At 48.6% G+C, this 14,577-nt stretch overlaps 1 long non-coding RNA gene across 1 annotated transcript; it reads right to left on the reverse strand.

The window, feature by feature from the left end:
- Nucleotides 1-577: 577 nt before the first annotated feature.
- Nucleotides 578-2,519, reverse strand: LOC143696293 (uncharacterized). The gene is made up of 2 exons (XR_013185732.1): nucleotides 2,240-2,519; nucleotides 578-1,253 (listed from the first exon to the last, which is right to left on the reverse strand). It is a non-coding gene; the product is annotated as an uncharacterized LOC143696293 (long non-coding RNA).
- Nucleotides 2,520-14,577: the final 12,058 nt, after the last annotated feature.

The following is a 14,577-nucleotide window of genomic DNA, read 5'->3' on the forward strand; positions in this document are numbered from 1 at the left end:
GTTTCTTAGGTTCTTTGTTATCACCTTGCAGATGTGTTTTCCTTCCACAGTGACCATCATTGTTTCACAGTGTGGTGAACAAATCTCAAGTTCTTTAAAGTGCATCCTTGAACCTTATCTGCTCCTCTTGCCACTTCTGTCTTTCTAATTGCCCTGTGTGCAAACCACCAGGATGTGCTCTAAAAGGCAAATCTTGTCCTCCCTTCAGCACATGCAGAAGACTCCAAGTTTAGCAGAACAGCAGTGGAGTTTCAGCACAGCAGAGATGAGGATTTCTTTCTCATTTCCTAAAGGGAATCACTCAGCATGCAGGAATTTAGTGTCACTGCCCAGGAGCACCAGTATTTTTTGGAAGGAGACCATCACCCACTCGGTGCTTCTATAGGATGCTGGTACCCAGTGTATCTGTGTAATGAGTCCTTGCTACTTATCAATATAGTAGGTACCTGAAGAGGTGTCTCAGCAAATATCCCCACCAAAAACTTTGACAACTGTTTCCAATTCCAAAATTTTGTATTGGACTAGTGTGATGGTGTTCACAGGGGTCTCATGTTGAGGGAAGAGACTAGGATCTGACTCCATGTTTCAGAAGGCTTGATTTATTATTTTATCATATATATGACATTAAAACTATAGTAAAAGAACAGAAGAAAAGGTTTTATCAGAAGGCTAGCTAAGCTAAAAATAGAAAAAGAAAGAATGATAACAAAGGTTTGGGGCTCGGCTCCCTGTCCGAGCCAGCTGGGCTGTAATTGGCAATTAATTACAAACATCCAATATGGGCCAATCACAGATCCACCTGTTGCATTCCACAGCAGCAGATAATCAATGTTTACATTTTCTTCCTCAGGCCTCTCAGCTTCTCAGGAGGAAAAATCCTAAGGAAAGGATTTTTCATAAAAAGATCTCTGCAACATGTCACCTTTTTTTATTTTAGTTAAATTAAAAAGAAAAGTGTTTGTAATTTTCTCTGCTGGGCTCAAGCAGAGGCAAACACTTAACAGATTATCTGTTGCCAATCAAAACCTCAATCAAGTGCTGATTTGGAATGATGAGGGAAATTCTTCACCTGTAGAACATAAAATTCTATCATATCACTAAACCAATCTTACAATATAAGAAAATGCAAAAACAATGCAAAGAAAGTCCAAGTGGGAAAAAACTGAGTTTCAGGAAAAGTCCATGGAATGAAGATGGTCCTCTTTGACATCTCTGAAAGTCCCTTTTTGGTTCTGAAACAGGCTTGCAGAATCCTGAAACAACAAATTGCTAAAGAAAAATCCACCAATAGTTATCAAAAATCCATTGACAGTCATCAAACAATTTCAGACAATTTTTAGAAAATATCTGGAATGTCTTGGCCACAGCCCTTTATTGAACCACTTGGGCTAAGTTTTTGGCTCTTCAATGCTTTTGAGCTGCTACTAACTCTTTCAACTCTTTTATGTAATTTGTTGTTTGTTTGGTTTTTTTTACTTGGAAAAGCAGCAGCAGCAGAGAGGCCTGAGAGGCCTTGGGGAACCCTGGCCCTCTTGGAAGGATCAGGAACTCCAGACCTGGCCCACAGAATGATGGCCAGGGTCCTGACGGGGGAAGCAGAGCCCCCAAACCCAACATCTGGCTGGGCGGTGGCCCTGGCCCAGGTTACCGAGCCAAACAGCCCAGGCCTGGCCTTCAAGGCGGGCTCTGTGTTCTCACAACCCGGCACCCTGCTGCCAATGCAATGGCAGAATGAGTGACCAAATGCTTCCTTCCCCCCGAACCACCGACCCATACTGGCAGTGGGGGAATAGAAGCTGTCCCGAGAATCTTCATCTCGGATCTGGGGATGTTTTTTCCCCACAGCAAGCGAGCGATGATCGCTTTCCACTGTTTCCCCTGCCTCTGCAATGCAAATGCAAAAGGTGTTCCATCCTCCTGCCCCACGGCACCACACCAAACCCCTTTGGGCTGGGGACCAGAGGCAGAACTTTTGGGAGCCAGCTCCCTCACGCCGCTGGGGTGCGCCAGGGATGGCAGGCACCCTAACCCCCAAGGGGGAACCACCGACCAAACACCCACCGGCCCGCCAAAAATGCTGAGTTTGAAAGCAGGCAGCCGGGCTGTGCTCACAATCAGCTGCCGAGCCATGCCTCCCTCACGGAGGACGAAGTCCCCGAAGGTGACAGAACCGCCAGGGGCAGCTGTGGGGGCAGCAGGGGTGCAAGAGGTGTGCGGGAAAGCGCCACCATTTTCTTACTTGGCTCCTGGAGCATCAGCGCGGGTGTGAGCTCTATCCCTGCGGGAGGGGACGGCGGGGACAGCACCAGGTTCGCCCCCACCAGTGCTGCCAGCACAGTTGTGAATGTGACTGCCATCTGTGATGCAAAGGTAGTGGGCAGAGGGCTGGCACCAGCTTCTGCCCCTGGTTCCATGATCGGCCTTGCAGGCGCAGTTGCAGAAACCGGCAAAGCCAACATGGGAGATGGCGGGACAGCTGGGGGGGCGGCGAGGTCAGCCTTGCCTTTGAGGCATCCGGAATCGACTGAGCAGGCACAGTCACTGAAACAGCCGGAGCCACAGGCGGGGCTGTCTGGGGAGGCGGCCGTGCCCGCGGGGTTGGTTGGGGCGGGACCCATGGGCCGGGGAGGCGGTGCCATGGGGATCGGTGCCGCCTGCGGCGCTGGCTGGGGCGGGGTCCATGGGACTGGCCAGGGTGGGGTCCGGGGGGCTGGCCGGGACAGGGCCTGTGGCACCGGCCTGGATGGTACCCATTGAGCTGATTTTGATCCCCCCTGAGGGCAATGAGGGGGGGAAAAAGTGGCTCCATTTGAGCCTGTTCCAAAGGTGCAGAAAAAAACTTTTCCTCGGCTGTGGGCAAAGCCTCACCCCCCCGCGATTCAGGGGGGCTGGGAACCAGCCGTTCGTGTTCCTGGACAGGGTCCTCTCCTTCCGGGTCCAGCAGGAAGGGAGCTTGACCTCTGCAGTCGGCAATCCACTGAAGTGAAGCTCCTTTCCATTTCAAAACTGGGAAGAGAGTTCTGAATGATGGATAAATCTGGGGAAGTCCAAGTCCCCAGTCCAGAGCATCTTTGAAAATGGATTCCATGCATTCCCATATGTATATATCAAGGGCATAGAGCACATCCATGAAAAATCCATGGAACTTTGCCCATCGGAAAAACTCATAGAAATGTCTCTTCATTATAGGAACTCTTTCCTCATGACCCCATTTTTGCCAGAGGGCAATAAGTTTCTCCTCTGAGGGGGAGAATGGAACCTCTGCCTCCGTAGGCACCCTCTGCCATATCCCAGCCCACATTGTGCAAAGGGCAGCACCATCAGAAAGGGAAGAGTTAACAGTACCTTGTGACAGTGTCCTCTGGGCTTCAGCAGGCTGTTCTGAGCTGCGAAGCTTTCCAGACATCTTCTCTGGAGACTTTTCAAAAGGTTCTCTTTGTGGTCAGCCTTAGCTGTGAACTCTGTCCAAATTCAGGATCTTCAGTTCTTCAGCTCCTGGCTAGAATCCACTTCTGTGGTCACTTGTGAGGTGACCATCAATGCCACACACTCAGGGTTTACCCAGTGTAGCAATGCTCCTCTGGGGTCTCACCAAGTGATGAATTCTTCTTTAGTCACTCGGGGTCACTATCTGTGACTGTGTTCACAGGGGTCTTAGGATGAGGGAAGAGACACGGATCTGACTCCATGTTTCAGAAGGCTTGATTTACTATTTTATGATATATATTATTTTAAAACTATACTAAAAGAATAGAAGAAAGGATTTCATCAGAAGGCTAGCTAAGAATAGAAAAGGAAAGAATGATAACAAAAGCTTGTGTCTCAAACAGAGAATCCAAGCCAGCTGACTGTTATTGGCCATTAATTAGAAACAACTCTATGAGACCAATCACAGATCCACCTGTTGCATTCCACAGCAGCAGATAACCATTGTTTACATTTTGTTCCTGAGGCCTCTCAGCTTCTCAGGAGAAAAAATGCCAAGGAAAGGATTTTTCAGAAAATATCATGGCTACAAGCCAGGTTGTATAAGCCTCACGTCCCCATTGTACAATGTCTTTGTGCAGATTACGGAGACTTTCATACGGCAGGGACTTGGTGATGATTGCAACCTCTGGCTCCCCTGGGGGTTGTGAGGGCCCTGCATTCTTATCCTTGTCTGGGTGCTTTGGTTTCATCTTAGATCTCCTTGTTTCCACAGGGGCGACTGCTGCTGGCTGTGACTGCCCTTGCAGTTCAGCTGGAACCTGGACAGTTGTAACATCTGTGGGTTCCACTGCTGCACTATTAGACTCTCCCTCTTCAAGGCTGGGGGAGGGCTTCTCACCAGCTGGGGAAGTGTATTCCTCCAGCATCTGGCCCATCTCATGCATCTCCTTCACCATACCCCACCCAGGTATTTCATATCTGGGGGGGGCTGTGGGGTAGGGTCAGGCTCTGGGGCAGCAGCATCCCTAGGCTCTGGTGGCATGTCAGGTTCTGGGGTAGGTGTCAGGGTGGTTATCCAGGCTAATCTTCCCTTCTCTCTAAATGCTAAATGGAACAGGCCCATCAGCAACACCAGCCACTGTATGATAACATTAATATTTAGAGTGGATTTCAACCCTTCAAAAACTGGTGGGGCGGACCCAAAGAGATGGTCAAAGGGTTGGGAGAAAATTTCCCCTGGTGTCATTTCATTACTGCAGGTGCCAATATTAAGTAACCCCAAAAACATACAGTTAGTGTGTGATAGCTGTGAATCCATGTGCCTGCTTTCTAGAGGAAGTTAAAAATCCATGAATTCCTCACCTTATTCATCCATAAAACAAACCGGATAACAGACACAGTAGCCTTGGTGACAGGACCCAGGTTTACATAAGGGCCTTCAAATGGGAGAAATACAGCCATGATCATGTGCCACCCAAACCAGGGTAAGCTGGACCACATGGTGTTGCTTAATGAGGTTTCTATATCAGCACACAAAAATTAGATTACTCAAGAACTGTTATTCCCTTTTTATTCCTATGCCCTCGAGCCGCACGTTGGGCACCAAAAACTGTCTTGGTTTCAAAAGACGGGTGTCTGCTAAGGAAAGCAGGAGCCTCCCCTGAAATGGAAAATGTAAAAATGGCCCCACTCCCCTCCCAGTTTCTATAAATTTTAAATTAAGGGGCTCTCAGGCAAAAAATATGGGAGCAGGGAATAACAGTTTTTTAATAGGGAAGAAAATAAAAAGATAAAATATAAAGATAAAATAAACAGTGCAGTAAACTAAAACAACACTGACACAGTCAGAACGCAACCTGACACCCTGTTGGTCAGGGTGTTGGTAGCAGTCCAATTGGAAATGTGGCTGCCATCCTCCTGGAGTGTCAGGTGTGGTTCTGTTGGAGCAGGGATCCTCTAGAAAAGGTATGGTCTTCCTCTGAAGATCCGGTGGAAGAGAGCAGCTGTTCCTCTGGGAAATCCAGTGGAGAAAAGTTGTACTGGTGTTCCAGAATGTCCACTTTATATCCAGGTAGAATGCTTGGCTCTCCCCTCTGGGCTGAGCATCTCACAATGGGATGGTGTAGTTCTTATCAGTCATGCAATGGCATTCAATCGCCTATTATCAGCAGATGTCTCCCTGGTTGTGGAAGAGATAAGGAAAACTGCCCACTTAACAGAAGACAACTGCCATACAGATGGAAAATAGAATACAATTTGCTTGACAATCCAGGACACCTGCTTTCCCATGTTCGTGTAGAAAGAAGCACAGGTCAGTTCGTGGGGTGTACCCTCTCTCTAGCTTGGGAATGTTGGGCTCTGACTTTGGGGCCTGTGATGTGCAATGGTGCTGCATTAATCTTCCTCATCTCTTCCTTCATCTCCCCCATCTCCCCTTTAAACTCCTCCTTGAATTCCTTAATCACAGCAGAGACATGAGCCTGCATTGGGACATTGACCATACTCTCACAATTTCTAAGCTTGTTGGTGACAGAACCCACTGTCTCTCAGTTGTTATCGGCATTAATCACTGCAATCAATGTGGTGTACTGAGATGGTCCCAGATTTATCAGACTCCACAACATTTGCCCTGTGCACCTGACTTTGTTGGGGTCATTATCATGCTGTCCATCCCTCCCAAAGAGTACCTCCAAAACTGCCACTTCTCTCAGCTGTTGGATCCCCTCCTCAAGGGTCTTCCAGCACATTCTATGGTTGTGCTCCTGCATTGTCTCTCTGTGGACAAACCTCTCTCTGACACTCATTAAAAGCCACTCCCAGAGGGAAAGGGACCCTGGCTCCCTTATGAATACTTGATTCACACCTGAGTCCTGGGTCAAGGATCCCAAATTCCTTGCCTCACCACCATCCAGTTGCACACCTGTACCCATAAGATCTCAGACCAGTAACCAGGTTGTATAAGCCTCATGTCGTACAATGTTTTTGTGCAGATTATAGAGACTTTCATACGTCAGGGACTCAGTGATGGTCTCAACTGTTGGCTCCCCTGTGGGTTGTGAGGGCCCCTTTATCTGGGTACTCTGATTTCATCTCTGACCTCCTTGTTTCTATAGGCTGTGACTGCTGCTGGCTGTGACTGCCCTTGCAGTTCAGCTGGAACCTGGATGGTTGTAACATCTGTGGGTTCCACTGCTGCACTATTAGACTCTCCCTCTTCAAGGCTGGGGGAGGGCTTCTCACCAGCTGGGGAAATGTACTCCTTCAGCATCTGGCTCATCTTGTGTATGTCCTTCACCAGAACCCCCACCCCAATCTGTGTGGTTCATTTTTGATGTGGGTTGTGGGGCTGGGTCAGGTTCTGTGGCAGCCTCTCTAGTCCTCAGGGCAGTGTCAGGTTCTGTGGCAGCATCCCTACTTTCTGAGGTAGGTGTCAGGCTGGTTATCCAGGTTAATCTTCCCTTATCTCTGAATGCTTAATAGAACAGGCATATTAGCAACACCAACAACTATATGATATCATTAGCATTTAGAGAAGATTTGAACTCTTTGAAAACTGGTGCGGCAGATCCAAAGAGATGGGTGAAGGGTTGGGAAAAAATTTACCTCAGTGTCATTTCTTTACAGTAGGTACCATTATTAAAGTAAGCCCAAAACCATACCATTAGGGTGTGGTAGCTTTGAATCTAGGTGCCTGCCTTCTAGAGGAAGTTAAAAATCCATTAATTCCTCACCTTATTAACCCATAAAGCAAACCAGATAACAGCCACAGAAGCTTTACTTATAGGATTCAGTTTTAGACAAGAGCCTGCAAATGAGAGAAATATAGCCACAACCACATGCCACCCAAACCAGGGTAAGGTAGACTACATGGTGACACTTAACGAGGTTTCTATATCAGCACACAAAAATTAGGTTACTCAAGAACTGTTACTCCTTTTTCCCCCTTTTTCTCTAAATGCACTTGGGCCCCATGGTGTACACCAAAATCTGTCTTGGTTTGAAAAGACAGGTGTCTGCTAAGGAAGGCAGGAGCCTTTCTTAGATGGAAAATGTAAACGCCCTCCCTCCAAATTATTATGATTTTGAATGTAAGGGGTTCTCAGGCAAAGATGTGGGAATAAAAAGAACAGTTCTTTACTAGGAAAATTAAAAATATAACTGTAATAGTACAAAAAAAACCACAAACCACTGACAGAGTCAGAATATGACCTGACACCCTTTTTGTCAGGGTGTTGGTAGCAGTCTGATTAAATGGTGGCTGCAGTCCTCCTGGAGCGACAGATATGGTCCACTTGAAGCAGTGATCCTGTAGAAGAGTGCAGTTTTCACCCTGAAGGTCTGGTGATACTGTTGATGGGCCTGGTCTTCCTCTGGGAATCCAATGGGAAAAGGCTATTCTGGTCTGGTGTTCCAAATTTCAGACTGTATTTAGGTAGGAATGTTTGGCTCCTCTCCCTGGGTGGAGCATGTCACAATGGAGTGATGCAATTTTGTCAGTCAGGCTCAATGGGCCATTAACAGAAGATATTTCCCTGGAGGGAGGATGGGTTGTGGAAGAGATAAACTGCCCAATTAACAGAAGATAACTGCTCCACCTCGGACAGATGGGAAATGGAAGACAAACATCTTACAACCCAGGATAGTCCCATATTCCCTGTCCCATTCCCAGTCCCTGTCCCCATTATTGATCTAATTCCTAGTCCCTATCTGGTTTTTTCTTGTTTTCCAGTCCCATTCCCAATCCAGGTCCCATATTCCTGATCCCTGTCCCCATTCCCAGTCCTGTAACCTCTTCCTATCTCACTCCTCCTGCTGCTCCCAGAGCCGAATAAGACACTTTCCTGCACACCTCTTGTACCCCGGCTGCCCCCAATGCCCCCCCCCGGCAGTTCTGCCACTTTTGGGGACTTGGTCCTCTTTGTCTGAATCAGAGGCTGCCCTGGAACCGGCGGCATATCTGAGTTTGGACCGTCCCGAGCCCTCTGCCCCTGTGGCAGCAGATGGGACTGAGGCTCCAGGGGCCAGCCTGTCCCTCCGTGGGGGAGGCATGGCTCAGCAGCTGATTGCGGGCACAGCCCGGCTGCCTGCTCTCAAACTCACCGTTTTTGGCGGGCCGGTGGGTGTTTGGTCGGTGGTTCCCCCTTGGGGGTTGGGGTGCCTGCCATCCCTGGTGCATCCCAGTGGCGTGGGGGAGCTGGCTCCCAAAAGTTCTGCCTCTGGTCCCCAGCCCAGAGGGGTTTGGCGTGGTGCCGTGGGGCAGGAAACGGGAACACCTTTTGCATTTGCATTGCAGAGGCAGGGGAAACAGTGGAAAGCGACCATCGCTCGCTTGCTGTGGGGAAAAAACATCCCCAGATCCGAGATGAAGATTCTCAGGACAGCTTCTATTCCCCCACTGCCAGTATGGGTCAGTGGTTCGGGGGGAAGGAAGCGTTTGGTCACTCATTCTGCCATTGCATTGGCAGCAGGGTGCCAGGTTGTGAGAACACAGAGCCCGCCTTGAAGGCCAGGCCTGGGCTGTTTGGCTCGGTAACCTGGGCCAGGGCCACCGCCCAGCCAGATGTTGGGTTTGGGGGCTTTGCTTGCCCTGTCAGGACCTGGGCCACCGTTCTGTGGGCCAGGTCTGGAGTTCCTGATCCTTCCAAGAGGGCCAGGGTTCCCCAGGGCCTCTCAGGCCTCTCTGCTGCTGCTGCTTTTCCAAGTAAAAAAAAACCAAACAAACAACAGATTACATAAAAGAGTTGAAAGAGCTAGTAGCAGCTCAAAAGCATTGAAGAGCCAAAAACTTAGCCCAAGTGGTTCAATAAAGGGCTGTGGCCAAGACATTCCAGATATTTTCTAAAAATTGTCTGAAATTGTTTGATGACTGTCAATGGATTTTTGATAACTATTGGTGGATTTTTCTTTAGCAATTTGTTGTTTCAGGATTCTGCAAGCCTGTTTCAGAACCAAAAAGGACTTTCAGAGATGTCAAAGAGGACCATCTTCATTCCATGGACTTTTCCTGAAACTCAGTTGTTTCCCACTTGGACTTTCTTTGCATTGTTTTTGCATTTTTTTATATTGTAAGATTGTTTTAGGGTTAGATAATTACAAAGTCTTGGCTTGCCATAGTTAGTAATCTCCGTCTGGCTCTAATTATAATTTGAGCTGTCATCTCTATAATTGTAAAAACTGGTTTTGGAGACCTGAAAGGAAGAAAAACTCACTTTATTATTAACAAAAGATTTTTCTTAAAAGCGTCTCACCAAAGTATGAGACTATAAAGTTTCATGTTTTCTCTTAATAGTGTGAGGGGAAAGGGTTTTTCTGTAGTACAACAATGTGTTTGTCTTTTTTAAGAGTGTTAGTGAGCTTTTAAAGGGTTTTTTGAGCTTCAGATGTCAAAGTTCTTGAAGATTTGATGTTATAGTCTCTTCCTAATAGGTTAAAAGTGTAGTAAGCTCATAATTTGTAATTCTTAAAACAGATCTGACCTAATTGATCTCTCCTAAAAGCCGTTGTGAATCCTGTATGGTGTTGACATTGGTTCTAAGTTGCATTTTTTTGTGGTTTGATTGTTTGTTCTGTTATCTTCTTTCTCAAATATTTCTAGGGTGAGATTTCTTGTATTTTTGATGTTGAAATTTTTAGTGTAGCATTTCAAACTTCAGTGATAACACTGTCTTGAGTCTGTTCTATTTATTTTTGAGTTGGTGCTGCAATGAGTAAGTCATTCATGTAGTGTTAAATTCCTGATCATGGATGTTTTTGTTGGGCTGGAGACAAAGCTCTCATTGTGAAATACTAATAAATAGTAAGTGAGTTTTTCGTACATGGTTGCAAAACTGTCTAATGATACTTATGTATTGGTTTTTCTCTATTGATGGTTGGAACTGAAAAGGTAAATCAAGGAGCATCTTCTGGATGCAGTGGAATGTTAAAAAAAAAAATCTTCTAAGTTGATGACAACAAGAGGCCAGTCTCTTGGAATCATTGAAAGAGAATAAAGTCTAGGTTACAATTGTCTTATGTGTTCTATGATTTTGTTGATCTTCTTTAGGTCATGGAGCAATCTTTAGGAATCAGAAATCTTCTTATGAATGATAAAAACTACGGAATTCTAGGAACTGTTTGTAGGCTTGATGTGGCATTTTTGTAGTTGTTCACTTACTAATTTTTTTAGGGCATTCAATTTTTTTTTTTTTTTCTGTTCAAGAGGCCATTGATCAATCCAAATGGGCTGATTGTTTTTTTCTATGATAACTTCAGTGTGGTAGGCATTGTTGTGGTTTCTATCAAAACCCTATTTCTATCTTCGCTCCCCCTGGGACAACACATCTCTCCCCCATTCTGTGGTGGGCTTCTGCACCATGAAGGAATGGATGGATGGTTGCTGTCTTTCTTTTGGTAACCGTAATTATGAATTGATTTTATAGACACAAGGCAGCTTATCTAATTCTTGTGAGAGTATGCATGGGTGTCCCAAATTCCAATTGCTCGGCTAAAATGCATAAGAAATCACAGTGACGTCTGCCGCTGCATCTTGCACACCAGTAATACAAACTGTTCTACAAAGGTGTGTTAGACTGCACATCAGCTCTGGCTGTTCATTGTCAACATGTTTTATTCAAAGGACATTAGGCACTGGGCTAAAACTCTCAAAAGGCATTTCTCAGCATACAATTGGTTCACTTATATTCACTGGTAATGCAATATCAATAGCTATTGTTGGTATTGCTTGAATTACCATTGGAGCATTGTAAGCAAGAGTTCTTCATTACAATTTGCTGAAATGACAGCTAGAAAAACTGAAAGTCAAAGAATTCTATCTCTGTCCTTGCCTATAATTAAAAAGTCTTGTCTTTGTTGTGAAGTACTAGTAACTCCTTTGAGAATGCATTCATGGCAAAAGTCTTTTAAAAAATATATTAATTTGAAAGTTGCCAGCTCACATCGTGCCCCTGGGGTAATAGGTTGTGATCTCTTGGGAGATGGTGGGAAATGCCTTCCTTTCCTCAGACCAGCCTGAGGCAAAGCCTCAGCCTGGTCTTCAGATCTGTCATTTGGAGCATTGTATGTGAGGCTTCTGTCAGGCTTTGAGAATTCTCTACAAATACATTTCCCACACCCTGTCACCCCCGTACCGTGGGCGCAGGCGGGACTGCGCGGAGGCGCTTCTGTTGTGCCCCGACCATGCTTCCCCTCCCCGCCCTGCTCCCCCCTTCCCTTGGAGACACCCCTGACCCTCCCCTTTGTAACCCTGGGGTGTAACCCAGTGCTGTAACCCCTCAGCGAGGGGGGCTTGGTGACATCACAGGACCCCCCTCTCTGTGCCATCCCCGAGGTGGCACATGTGCTTTTTGTCACCGCCACCCAACTATTTGATCCTTTCCAGCGCCCCAAAGTGGGGGGGCCCACATCCTACAGCACGGGGTTGACAACATTTTTGGGGTCCCAGCTGGCTACTTCCACCCTTTCCCGCATCACCCCGAGGATGTTGCGTGACCCTGCAACCCCCGCACTGCCCTGGCCGCAGCATCCCCCAAAGGGACCATGCGGACCTGGGGACTGTCCACGTGTCCCACCCCCTGTCCCCGTGGGACCTCTGCTGCTGCGCCCTTGCTCAGCCCCGGTTCCTGTTGCAGCTTCTCCATGTGACTAGGCAGGAGTTTCAGTCACACCCTCACCTCCTCCTCCTCTGGGTTTGATGCCACTTCTCCCACTAGGGACGCAGCTGTGACACCAGGGGGACGCTGCGGGTCACCCCTCGGAGGGACTGCAAGGTCGTAGTGACTGCTGAAGTGGCCCCAGTGTGACAGCTGGGGGGCCCAGGAGGCTGTTATGACAGTTTGGGGGGTGGGTGCTCATTTTGGGGTCTCCAGGGTGGGTTGTGAAGTCCCCTCCCATCACCGCATAGTCACCCCCCAATCCATGCCTCAGTTTCCTCCTTGCTCTGCAGGCACCACCTGCAGCGGTGTTCCGCAATTGGATTTATTTTTGGGGGTTTTGGGGTTGGTGCTACTGGGATGGGCTGGTAAGGCAGTGGTGTAGGCCAGAGTGTGGCCAGGCTGGTGGCCATCTGGGCTGGGAGCTGCCCAGGCTGTGAGGCTGCAGGACCAGGGGCTATCCAGACCAGAATCCAGCTGGGATCCATGGCTCTGGTGTCCATCTGGACCAATGTCCAACCTCTCCTGCCGCCATCCATCCCAGGTGTCCCAGACTGCAAGGCAAGATGTATTCTATTACCATCTGTATGGCAGTTGTCTTTTGTCAAGTGGGCAGTTTCCTTATCTCTCTCTCTCTGAATGATCACAATCACCCCTCCGAGGGGACATCTGCTGATAAGAGGCCATTGAATGTCACTGCATGACTGATAAGAACTGTAGCATCCCCTTGTGAGATGCTCCGCCCAGAGGGAGGAGCCAAGCATTGCTACACAGATATAATCTGGACATCCTGGAATAACTGCACGACTTCTCCACTGGATTTCCCAGAAGAACAGCAGCTGCCTCTTCTTCCACCGGATCTTCATAGGAAGACTACACCTTTACTACAGGATCCCTGCTGCAGCAGAACCACACCTGACACTGCAGGAGGACTGAGCCACATTTCCAATTGGACTGCTACCAACACCCTGACCCACAGGGTGTCAGGTCGAGTTCTGACTCGGTCAGTGTTGTTCTAGTGCACTGCATTGTTTATTTTATTGTTTATTTTCTTCCCTGTTAAAAAACTGTTATTTCCTACTCCCATGCTTTTTGCCTGAGAGTCCCTTAATTTAAAATTTATAGCAATTCTGAGGGGTGGGGAGGGTTTACATTTTCCATTTCAGGGGGCCTCCTGCCTTCCATAGCAGATTCCTGTCTTTCAAAACCAAGACACCAGACTCTCTGGCTTGCGCCACTGCTCACTGCAGAGTGGACAAGACCCACGGTCAGTCACAAGATGACCCCAAACCCCCTCCCAGCAACCCCACCAGGCCACCCACCCTGAGCTCCAGTGCCACTGGAGTCCCCTGGAAGCTGGGCCAGCTTTGGATCTGCTGCAAGAGGAGATGCACAGTCCCCGGCAAGGGACTCAAGGGTGTCCAGGATGGTGATGAGCTGTGGGGAGACATCTGGGACCACATCCAGGGACATGCCTAGAGGGAGAGGGAATAGGGGTTGAGAGGGATTAAGGAGCGGGGAGGGGGCTGGAGGGGGAGATGCACAAAAAATGTGCCAAAGTCAAGGAGGATGCCCAAAATTGGGAGAAAATGACAGAAAGAAGAGAAACTATCCAGACCTGGGGGTAAGGGATGCAAAGTACTGGGGAACAGACACAAAAAAGGGGTAAAGTACCCACAACAGGGTGAATGGACCCAAAATGGAGGTGGGAGGACCCAAAATCAGAGGACAAAGGGTGCTTGTCGTGGGATGTCACAGGGTGTCACACGTGTCGTGGCACGGCCCTACCTGTGCCAGGATGGGCACAGATGCTCAGTGCCAGGAGCAGCCATGGGAACATCCTGAGGGACACGGTGACACCTTGAGGGCCACGGGGCCTGCAGGACACAGGGACACCCTGAAAGACGCAGCCCCGGGACCTCAGAGAATTTGGACCTGCTGGTTGGCAGGGGACAGAGACATAGGAGCAGGGAGGGCGACACATGGAAGGGGACAGGGACACATAGGGGAGATGGGGACAGGGACTCACATGGGAGACAGGGAGACATGGGGCAGGACAGGGACGCACAGAGGGGTCACAGGGAGCCACAGCAGGGGATAGGGACATATGAAGGGGAGGGGACACGATGCCACCAGGACATTCATCGGGGCACAATGTTGCCACACCTGTGGGGACGCTGCCACCAGGATGCCTCCGGTGACACCGAGCATGGGGCCACATGACCCCGTGGGTGACACTGACCCTTGCCTTTTCTCCAGCCTGTCTCAAGGAGTGCTTGGGGTCCCCAGAGCACAATGGCCTTGGGACACCCTGGGAGCTGTCACTCACCTCTGGGCCACTTGTCAGCAGCTGAACAAGTTCCCATCCTGCCCTGGTAGAGGGGGGACATTCAGCTGGGACACCTCAGTGGTGACAGTGGAGATAGGGTGGCAGAAACTGCATTGGACAGCGCTTGGCCATGGCTGAGATGACAGTACTGGTGGCACTGTGGTGGCACAG

Source organism: Agelaius phoeniceus, chromosome 32 (assembly GCF_051311805.1).
Source record: "Agelaius phoeniceus isolate bAgePho1 chromosome 32, bAgePho1.hap1, whole genome shotgun sequence".
NCBI lineage: Eukaryota > Metazoa > Chordata > Aves > Passeriformes > Icteridae > Agelaius > Agelaius phoeniceus.